The 8,066-nt window shown below is 45.6% G+C and overlaps 1 long non-coding RNA gene across 2 annotated transcripts; it reads right to left on the bottom strand.

Annotated features, from left to right (window-relative positions):
• Positions 1-1,199: 1,199 nt before the first annotated feature.
• LOC116421219 lies at positions 1,200-7,778 on the bottom strand. 2 transcript variants are annotated; one of them, XR_004231514.1, is made up of 5 exons: positions 7,591-7,778; positions 7,094-7,265; positions 5,275-5,473; positions 2,638-2,907; positions 1,200-2,414 (listed from the first exon to the last, which is right to left on the bottom strand). It is a non-coding gene; the product is annotated as an uncharacterized LOC116421219 (long non-coding RNA). The 2 variants fall into 2 exon arrangements; XR_004231513.1 differs by having other exon boundaries at positions 7,094-7,204.
• Positions 7,779-8,066: the final 288 nt, after the last annotated feature.

The following is an 8,066-nucleotide window of genomic DNA, read 5'->3' as shown; positions in this document are numbered from 1 at the left end:
GGACACTGGGGGACAAGGATCAATGACAGCCAAGCATGAAGAAAACAATACGGCTGAGGAAGCGTATCTTATAACACTCAACACAAATGTTGGGCTGACCTGCCATTTTCCCCTCTCAGGGTCTCAGAATGAGATGGGAGGGACAGATGTGATCATTTCTAAGGCCCCTAGAAAATCATAGAAGAGTCTCAGACCATTTTGGTTGGTAGTGACCTGTCCCCTACCCCAGATTCTCAAAGCACTTTATCTTTTACCCAATCCATGCCAACAAGCACTTATTAAGCACCTCCCCTGTGCAAGACACTGTGCTGGGCAGTGGGGTTACAGAGAAGAAACAAAAGTTGTCCCTTTTTTCAAGGGGACTGCAGGTGGGGAAGGGAGGAGGTATTACATTGATTAATTATAGCTATTGTTCACTTTACATATAAGATTCCATTCGATCCTCACAACATCCTCGGGGAGAGAGGTATTATTACTCTCATTTTAAAAGTCTGAGAACTGAGGCAGTCAGAGGCTAAGTGACTCTCCAGGGTCACATGGTGGGACTGAGTTTGAACTTAGGTCTTTGGGACTCTACTAGGGCCAGTGGTCTAGCCACCAATTGCCTGGAATAACCATGTGACCAATTAAAAAGTGAAAGCAATGACGACTAATGATTGAACACCTGTGTCATGTAATGTGTGTCTCCCTTCCCCCCACGCCGTGAGCTCCATGAGAAAGGCACCAGGTGTGGACCCAAACCTTGGATCCTCCCCAGTGCAGGGCTCACCCATCAGGCACTTTTGTTTGTGGGCTAAAAGAAGGAACAAACGAATGTGGGAGTGAATGAACGAACGAAGCTTGGTGGTCGCCCCCTGAAAGCCCTGGCTAAATGTGCTGGGGAACGTGATTATTTCTCACTGCCCGGGATTATTGGGAGGATCCAAGGAGATAATAAGCCTGAACCTGCAGGCGCTGTCCAAACAGGAGCTATTTAAGGGACATCAATTATTGAGTGAAGTTGACACAAAGCTCTGTGCTCCGGGACGCTAAAATCCAACAGGGATGCATCCCCTTTGTCCCATTGTTAAAAGCACATGATTGGTGCTTCCTTCAGAACCTCCCCAGCTTCCCTTCCGATTGCTTTCCCAATATCTCTCCTCCCAAGTTAGCTGGGGAAGAAGCAGGTGCTAATGGCTTCGCTGTGGCCTGCCAAATGATCTCTCCCCAGCCCCGGCTGCCACTTTCATCTCATCTTTTCTCCCCGGTGTCACAGCTCCACAGTTAATGGCCAACAATAAATCGGAAGACCAGAAAGCGGCGAGCTGAGCCCAGGCAGCCAACCCCCTTTGTATCTGCGGGGTAGGAGCTCCAGCGCTCCAGACTCACAAATACTCCCCGATATTAAAGTTGCTCTTCCTAGAGGACACTAATTGCCACCTGATCCATCTTCCATCACCAAAGGATGTCTATTTTCCCTCTAATCACCAGCACGGAGCCTTTCATCTCGCTACAGTTTGGCTCCATTGAAAGGGAGCCCGTAACGTCTAGCCCAAGACAACTCCAACTGGTGGGAAGTCTTCTCCGAGATAAACAAACAGGGCTCCTTTCCTTCAACAGGTCTTCCCAGGACTCCAAGCCCTTCCCCGTCATGATTGTCTCTTCTAGACACTCTCCAGCCTCCATTTTTCTATACATGTAAACAAGTCACTTTCCGGCTTCAAATTTTTGACCTTACGATTGTTGAGCCCATATTTTTGTATCTTTTCTCTGAGTAATGGCATGAGACACTGGACAAAGCACACTGGGTTCCAGGCAAGTTGTGGATCTCTGAGAGGAAAACCTCCCTGACCATGGGAGCCGGGCCAAAAGTGGCAGCAGGTAGGAAAGAGGACGAGCGTCCCTCCACTGGAAGTCTTGGCACAAAAGCCAAATGTCCACTGATCAGGAATGTCTCGTTCTAGTAGAGAGTGGGCCGGATGTCTCTGGAGCCCATCTGGAGTTCTGATGGTCTCTGACTTCATGACTTTATGAGGCTGATCTTTCTACCTTCCCCTTCTTGTCTTCTCCAGACATGGGGCTGGGGAACTGAAATGGGAACTTTCAAATCTTTTTTAACTTGTGTTTCTCTTTCCACCTCTCTGGGGAGACAATTAGTGAAACCTCAATTTATCTCTGTGTGGGGCTTGCTTGAGGATCTGGCTAATGATTTTCTTGAGACAGCCCAGGTTACAGATAGACTGGTTGGGTTTATTGATCACCCAGCTTCCCCATTGCTCCCCAGGGGTGCTGCCAGCCAGGACAGCTCAGGCAGCATCTTCTAAAAGAGATCTAGCGGGGTCTCGTGCCCACGGACTTGGCTTGGAATTGTGCAGTTCCTCACAGCACACAAGGTTACAGACAGAGGAGAGAAGCTAGAATCCGGGGCTCGCTTCCTGTAACAAGAAAATTGCGGGAGAGGGGGGAGAAACCATGAGAAGGGAGGGAGGGGAGGCATTTCAATGGGCAGAAGTTTAAGATAGCAATCGTTTGATGCAATCCCACCATCCTCCCAGTCACCCAGGCTCCAAAATTCAGCCATTCTGAATAATAATGACTAGCACTTACGTAACATCTGCTAAGTGACAGATACTATGCTAAATGCTCTAAAAGCGTTACCTCATTTGATCCTTAAAAACGCCCTGGGATGTGGATGGCATTATATCATCTTTATCTTGCAAATAGGGAAACTGAGGCAGAGATGAAGGTGACTCTCCAAGATCACACAAAAAGTGCCTGAGACCAGATTTGAACAAGATCTCCCCAGGGTTCTATCCACTGAACCATCTGTTTAATTGATTTAACTTCTCTCTTGTCTCTTGTTGTTGAGCCTGCTGCACTTCAAATCTCTGGGGCCAGGATCTCTTAAACATGATGTCCAGATAGGAGCTGTGAAGTGGGATAGGAAAAAGCACATATTGATTTTAATATTATTGGTTTCCTTTGTAATATTAAGCACTTTCTTTTGTACACTTAAAATCATTCATCTGAGGAAGGCTCCCTAGCCTTCACCAGTCTGCTGAACAGGACAGCTGTACAAAAATGAGTAAGACATCTCAGACTAAGCACTGGCCACTAGAGTGCTGGAAAGCTGAACTTTATAAAATAAAGATTTTATTCCTTAGAAGAAAGATATCTAATGAAGAAAATAATTCCCAGAGACTAGGAAAAATTGTGAAAACATTGATGAACATTCAAGCCCAGGATTTGTTGAGATAGGCAGCATATGGTCTATTAGGAGAAATTTCTGAGTCAGTTCAGACAGAGACAGCTAACTAGAATGATTCTTGTGTAATGAAAATGAAATGCTTAGCAAAGATTCTAAAACACAGAAGCCGGACCAGTCCTTAAGAAAGGAGGATGGCAATAGATGATGGCTCGGTTGCTGTCCTAGGTCCTGATTTGGTGCCTTGACAAAAAGCCACCTGAACAGGCGACCATCTCTTCACAGAGAGGGGAAATGTGAGAAATCCTAGGATAGGGAACACAGATCAGAGGGTGTAAGAATTGTAGCTTTTGAATTAGAAGGCACTTCAAGAGCCATCAAGTCACCCATGGGAGAAAAAGGACTTCTGGTCACTTCTCTGCCTGCTAGAATAAGAGGCTTATAATCTTCCTCCATCCTCCACAAGATAAGGGAGAAGGGAGAAAGGTCAAAAGGGGCTCTGCACTCTTAACCAACATAAAACAAAGGAGAACAAAGGAAACAACAAGACTCCAGAGCACCACCTACTACTTCTATCTGTCTGCTCGCAGACCCTTGATCCGAGTTTTCCGATCAGGATGGATCAGCATGGAATTCATAGGGAGGGAAGGTCTTCTCTCTGATGTACTGAGCTCTGAAGCTCAGTGGAGGTCCTGGCCCTTCTCCGAGGCTTAAAGGGATTTTGAATCCAGGAGGCTGTGGGGCATTTGTGAACAAAGGGCTTCCCTCTTGAGACCAGAGTTGCAAGTCAGGGAGGGAGGGGATACCCTGCTAACAAAGAGAAGTCCCCTCAATCCATGACCCCTCAGAAGTCACTCCATCCTGAGACCAACTGCACTGACTAGAACATGGTTCAGTGTTAGTCATTACCCAGAGTGGTACTGCTGTGTTGAGAGAGAGACAGGCTATGAAATTCACCCCGCCCCATTCCCCACTCCCTCGAATACTGATTCAAGTCCCATTAATTCTGTATAAAAAGTCTCTTTCTCTCCCCTCTCCTCAGCCACCATTCTAGTTCATCGATCTTGGTCCACTAACACAATTTCCTCCTTCCAAGATTGCCCCTTCCTCATCTCAGCTTCTTCAGTTTCTCCCCAGCCCAACCCAACCTCACACTATCCTTATTCTGTGCTGCTCTTTTTTAAATGGATTTTTATTTTTTATATCTGATATCTTCACTTTTTATGTTATCATCACTTTTAGTTATCTCCTGCCAGTTCTTCCCAAGCTGCCTCTCTCCCCCTTCCCATGGAAGCTTCCTTTGATGGAAGGAAGTAGGGGGAGAAACAATTGAAGTCCATGAACACATCAGCTACATCTGACAGAATATTATATTTCATGTTATACCCACAGTCTTCCACTTCAACAAGGAAAGGGACAAGTGCTACCAGAGATTCTTGTAAATGTTTAACAATCAGCTCTCCAAGGGGGGCTACATGTGATGTAAACTGCCCCTATGATCTTTGGAGGGAAGGGTTGGAAAGACCCTGAATTGATTCAATCCTCCCTCCCCCCAAAGATCAGGGGGACAGTTTACATCACATGTATGTATGACACACTCTAAGTTTCATCTTCATTATTAATATTTTATTCATCACTTTCTTTAGTTTGCATAAAAAATAAAATTCAGACCGGTTTTGTAGCTCCTGGTTCTCACACTGAAAATGTAACAATTGGTTCTTCTAGGGTTCAAACTGACTCCAGGACACTCATGGTTCAAGTGAATTTCATCATCTCTCTCCCAGGACTAAGACTACTTATCTAATTCACTTATCAATAATCATTAAGTGCTCTAATGATGTGTATTGCTAATATCTCCCTACACGACTATTTATCCAAATTTTTTTTTGCTTCTCCTGTAATCCAGCATAGGAGCCTGAACACAATTGGGATTTGATGTTGGTTGAAATCTCCCAGGGTGGAGCCCAGGGCTCCTTTTCCTGTCCCTCTTCCCACAATCCCCTGATCTGCTTTGAACCTCACTCTCGGTAAAATGGCAATAGTCGCATTTGGACTGGTGACAGCCTAAGGCTTTTTGAGAATTAGCTTACATTACAGGACTAGGCACACTCAATCTGTACAATTATCGAGGCAGGCACTTATTCTGTATCCGAGCATCCCCAGCTCTGGGGTCCCAAGCCTCCTTGGCACCTGCAGTCTTCGAGAACCAGAGATGGCTGCAAATCCATGTCGGAGGCCCTTGTTCCATCTTTTCTATCACATCCTTCTTTGAGCTGCTTTTGTCTGTTTCTGAAAATGGGCACAAATAATAGACTTAAGAAAGCATGAAAAGTGATAATGAGGGTAATTAAGACACATTTGGGAGCTCCTTGAGGAACAAAGGGAGCCAGTAAAAAATTCCCCTTCTCTTACAAAAGAAGAAAGAAAGAAAAGGTAAGAAACTCTTTGTTTGTCTGGCTTTTCTTCCTGTGTCAAACTCATTTGTCACATCAGAATTTTTCTGCTGAGATTTTTTTGTTTGGTTGGTTTTATTCTTTAGGGAAAAATAGCCTTCCTGTTTAATCTCTCCATCATGGAGCCGAGAACAGTTCAGGATGAAGTGGGAGACAAAGAGAGCCCCGATGGGGAGGTGGCCCTCATCCCAGCCCTCTCAGAGGAGGACCTAAGAACAACGGAATAGTGTGTGTTTACCCGGCATCTCACAGGCATGAGCTCACTTGTTTCTTATAATGACCCTTTCAAAGTAGAGGCAGGAATTATCCCTACTCTGCAGATGAGGAAACTGAGCCTCAGAGAGTTGGGGTGACTTTTTCAGCATCACACAGTTACTGAGGAAAGGAAGGAGGAAGGAGGGAGAGAGGAAAGAATGGAAGAAGGGAGGAAGGACAGGAGGAAGGGAGGAGAGAGGGAGGGAGGGAGGGAGGAAGGAAGGAAGGAAGGAAGGAAGGAAGGAAGGAAGGAAGGAAGGAAGGAAGGAAGGAAGGAAGAGGAAAGGGAAAGGAAAGAGTGAAAAAGTAGAGTGAAAGGGAAATAACAAGAATTTATGAAACACCTACTGTGTGCCAGGTACTGTGACAATCTCTTTCCTAACACTATCTCACTTGATCCTTATAACAACCCTGTGATGTAGGCACTTCGGATATCATCCCTATTAAAGACATAATATTGCAAGGCTGAGCAAGGTTAATGGAGTTGTTCTGACAGTAACATAAGTCTTCACCATCATTAAAACCCACGAGGAAAAAGAACCCAAGGTGCCCGAGCTCACTGATTCAGACACAGAAGAGCTCCCAGGGGTCATTTAATCAACCTTTGCATTTCTCAGATGAGGAGACTGAGGTGCAAAGGGTGAGCAGACTTTCCTGAAGGTGGATTTGAAGCCTGGGGCCACGACTCCAATTATAGGACTTTCCTCCCTCCCCCCACCCCCGTCTGTGCTACCTCCAAAATTGTGTTTGTCCTGTTCTGTTTTCTGCCCCCACCCCCACTTTACTGGGTCTCTTCCTCTTTTCCACCTCCCCTTTTGCCACCAGTTTCATCAGCATCACATGCCTTCAGACAGAGATATAGTAAAAAGAAACAGGATTTGCAGTGGGAGGTGGAAGGCTTGTGGTCACCATCCCTGTAGTTCAGAGCAGCTGTGGTAGATACTAAGACCGCTTTCAGTGGGGATATCCCCCAGACTAAACTTAAGTCTAAAATCCACCCGGAAGTGGCAAATTAATAATAGCACAAATGAGAAGTTTATATCTTAAAAGTAAAGCATTTAATTTAATCTAAACAATTAGTAAAGAATGATTGAATTAGGGTTAAGTTAAGGAAGGGGGCAAGAAAAACCTGGGAAACAATGAGGTGAGGAAAGAAATTCTTGAATGGGACCAGACTAAGATGAGCCCCATAAAAACTCACCCGCTCCGCTTGCCTGGACCATACAGATGGGGTGTTTCTAGGCTGTCTCAGGAGAAATCCGGGATTCCCGGGGATCCCTATGGATACAGCTCCCCTTCTTCCTGCATCTTTCTGCAACAAGCAGAACCAAGTCTCGTGAGAAGGTTGTTCCATATCGCCAAGACACATTCTCCTGGGAAATGAAGTCATGGAAATGTGGTCCAAAGAGCGAGTGCTCATGGACCCAGGCTTCATGGGAAATGTAGCAGGACAAACACCCCCCAGCACCACAGGGACAGCTCTAATCATTAGGAAATACTGCCTCTTATTGAACCAAAATCTAATCTCCAAAATGTCTGCTCATTGATTCTGGTTTTACCTGATAAATTATCTTGGAGATCGTGCTACCCCCGAGTTCATAAAAAATTTGATAGAATCATAGACTCACCAGCAAAAGGTTAAGCTTTTATCTAAAAGATTGTCCTGTTTAGAACAATCCTAGCAAGTGATTGTCCTACCTTCATTCAATAGCCTCAAGTGACGGGGAGCTCACTTTTGACCAAAATTGTCCATTTTATCTTGGGATTGTTTCTGATTACTGGGAAGCTCCACACTTGTCATTCTGCTTGCTTGGAGCTGAGGGCTGGGTTTTTTAATGGCTGCTGAGCCAGGACTGAGGTCATTCAGACAAACTCAGGCTCTTTCTTTCCTGGTGGAAATGCGAAAGAAAAGCCGCCTTAAGCCTTGGGTGGGTGAGAAGTAGCTGCTTCGGCACTCCCCTCCCTCCCCAGACTGTCATGTACCTGTGACACAGGGCCCTCCCGGTTCCTCAGTCTCCACTGCATTTCTTCCCTGATGGTGCAGGAAAGAGCATCAGGGGAAGAACAGATTTAAGATTTTAAGAAACTACTCCAGAAAACACAGGAAGTCCATGACACAGTCCATTCAGCTACCAGAGCTGAGGAGAGACCTGGGGGACCCCGCTCAGGAATAG

Source organism: Sarcophilus harrisii, chromosome 2 (genome assembly GCF_902635505.1).
Source record: "Sarcophilus harrisii chromosome 2, mSarHar1.11, whole genome shotgun sequence".
Classification (NCBI taxonomy): Eukaryota; Metazoa; Chordata; class Mammalia; order Dasyuromorphia; family Dasyuridae; genus Sarcophilus; species Sarcophilus harrisii.
The sequence above is the reverse complement of the archived record's forward strand: the minus strand, read 5'-3'. Positions and strand labels throughout refer to the sequence as shown.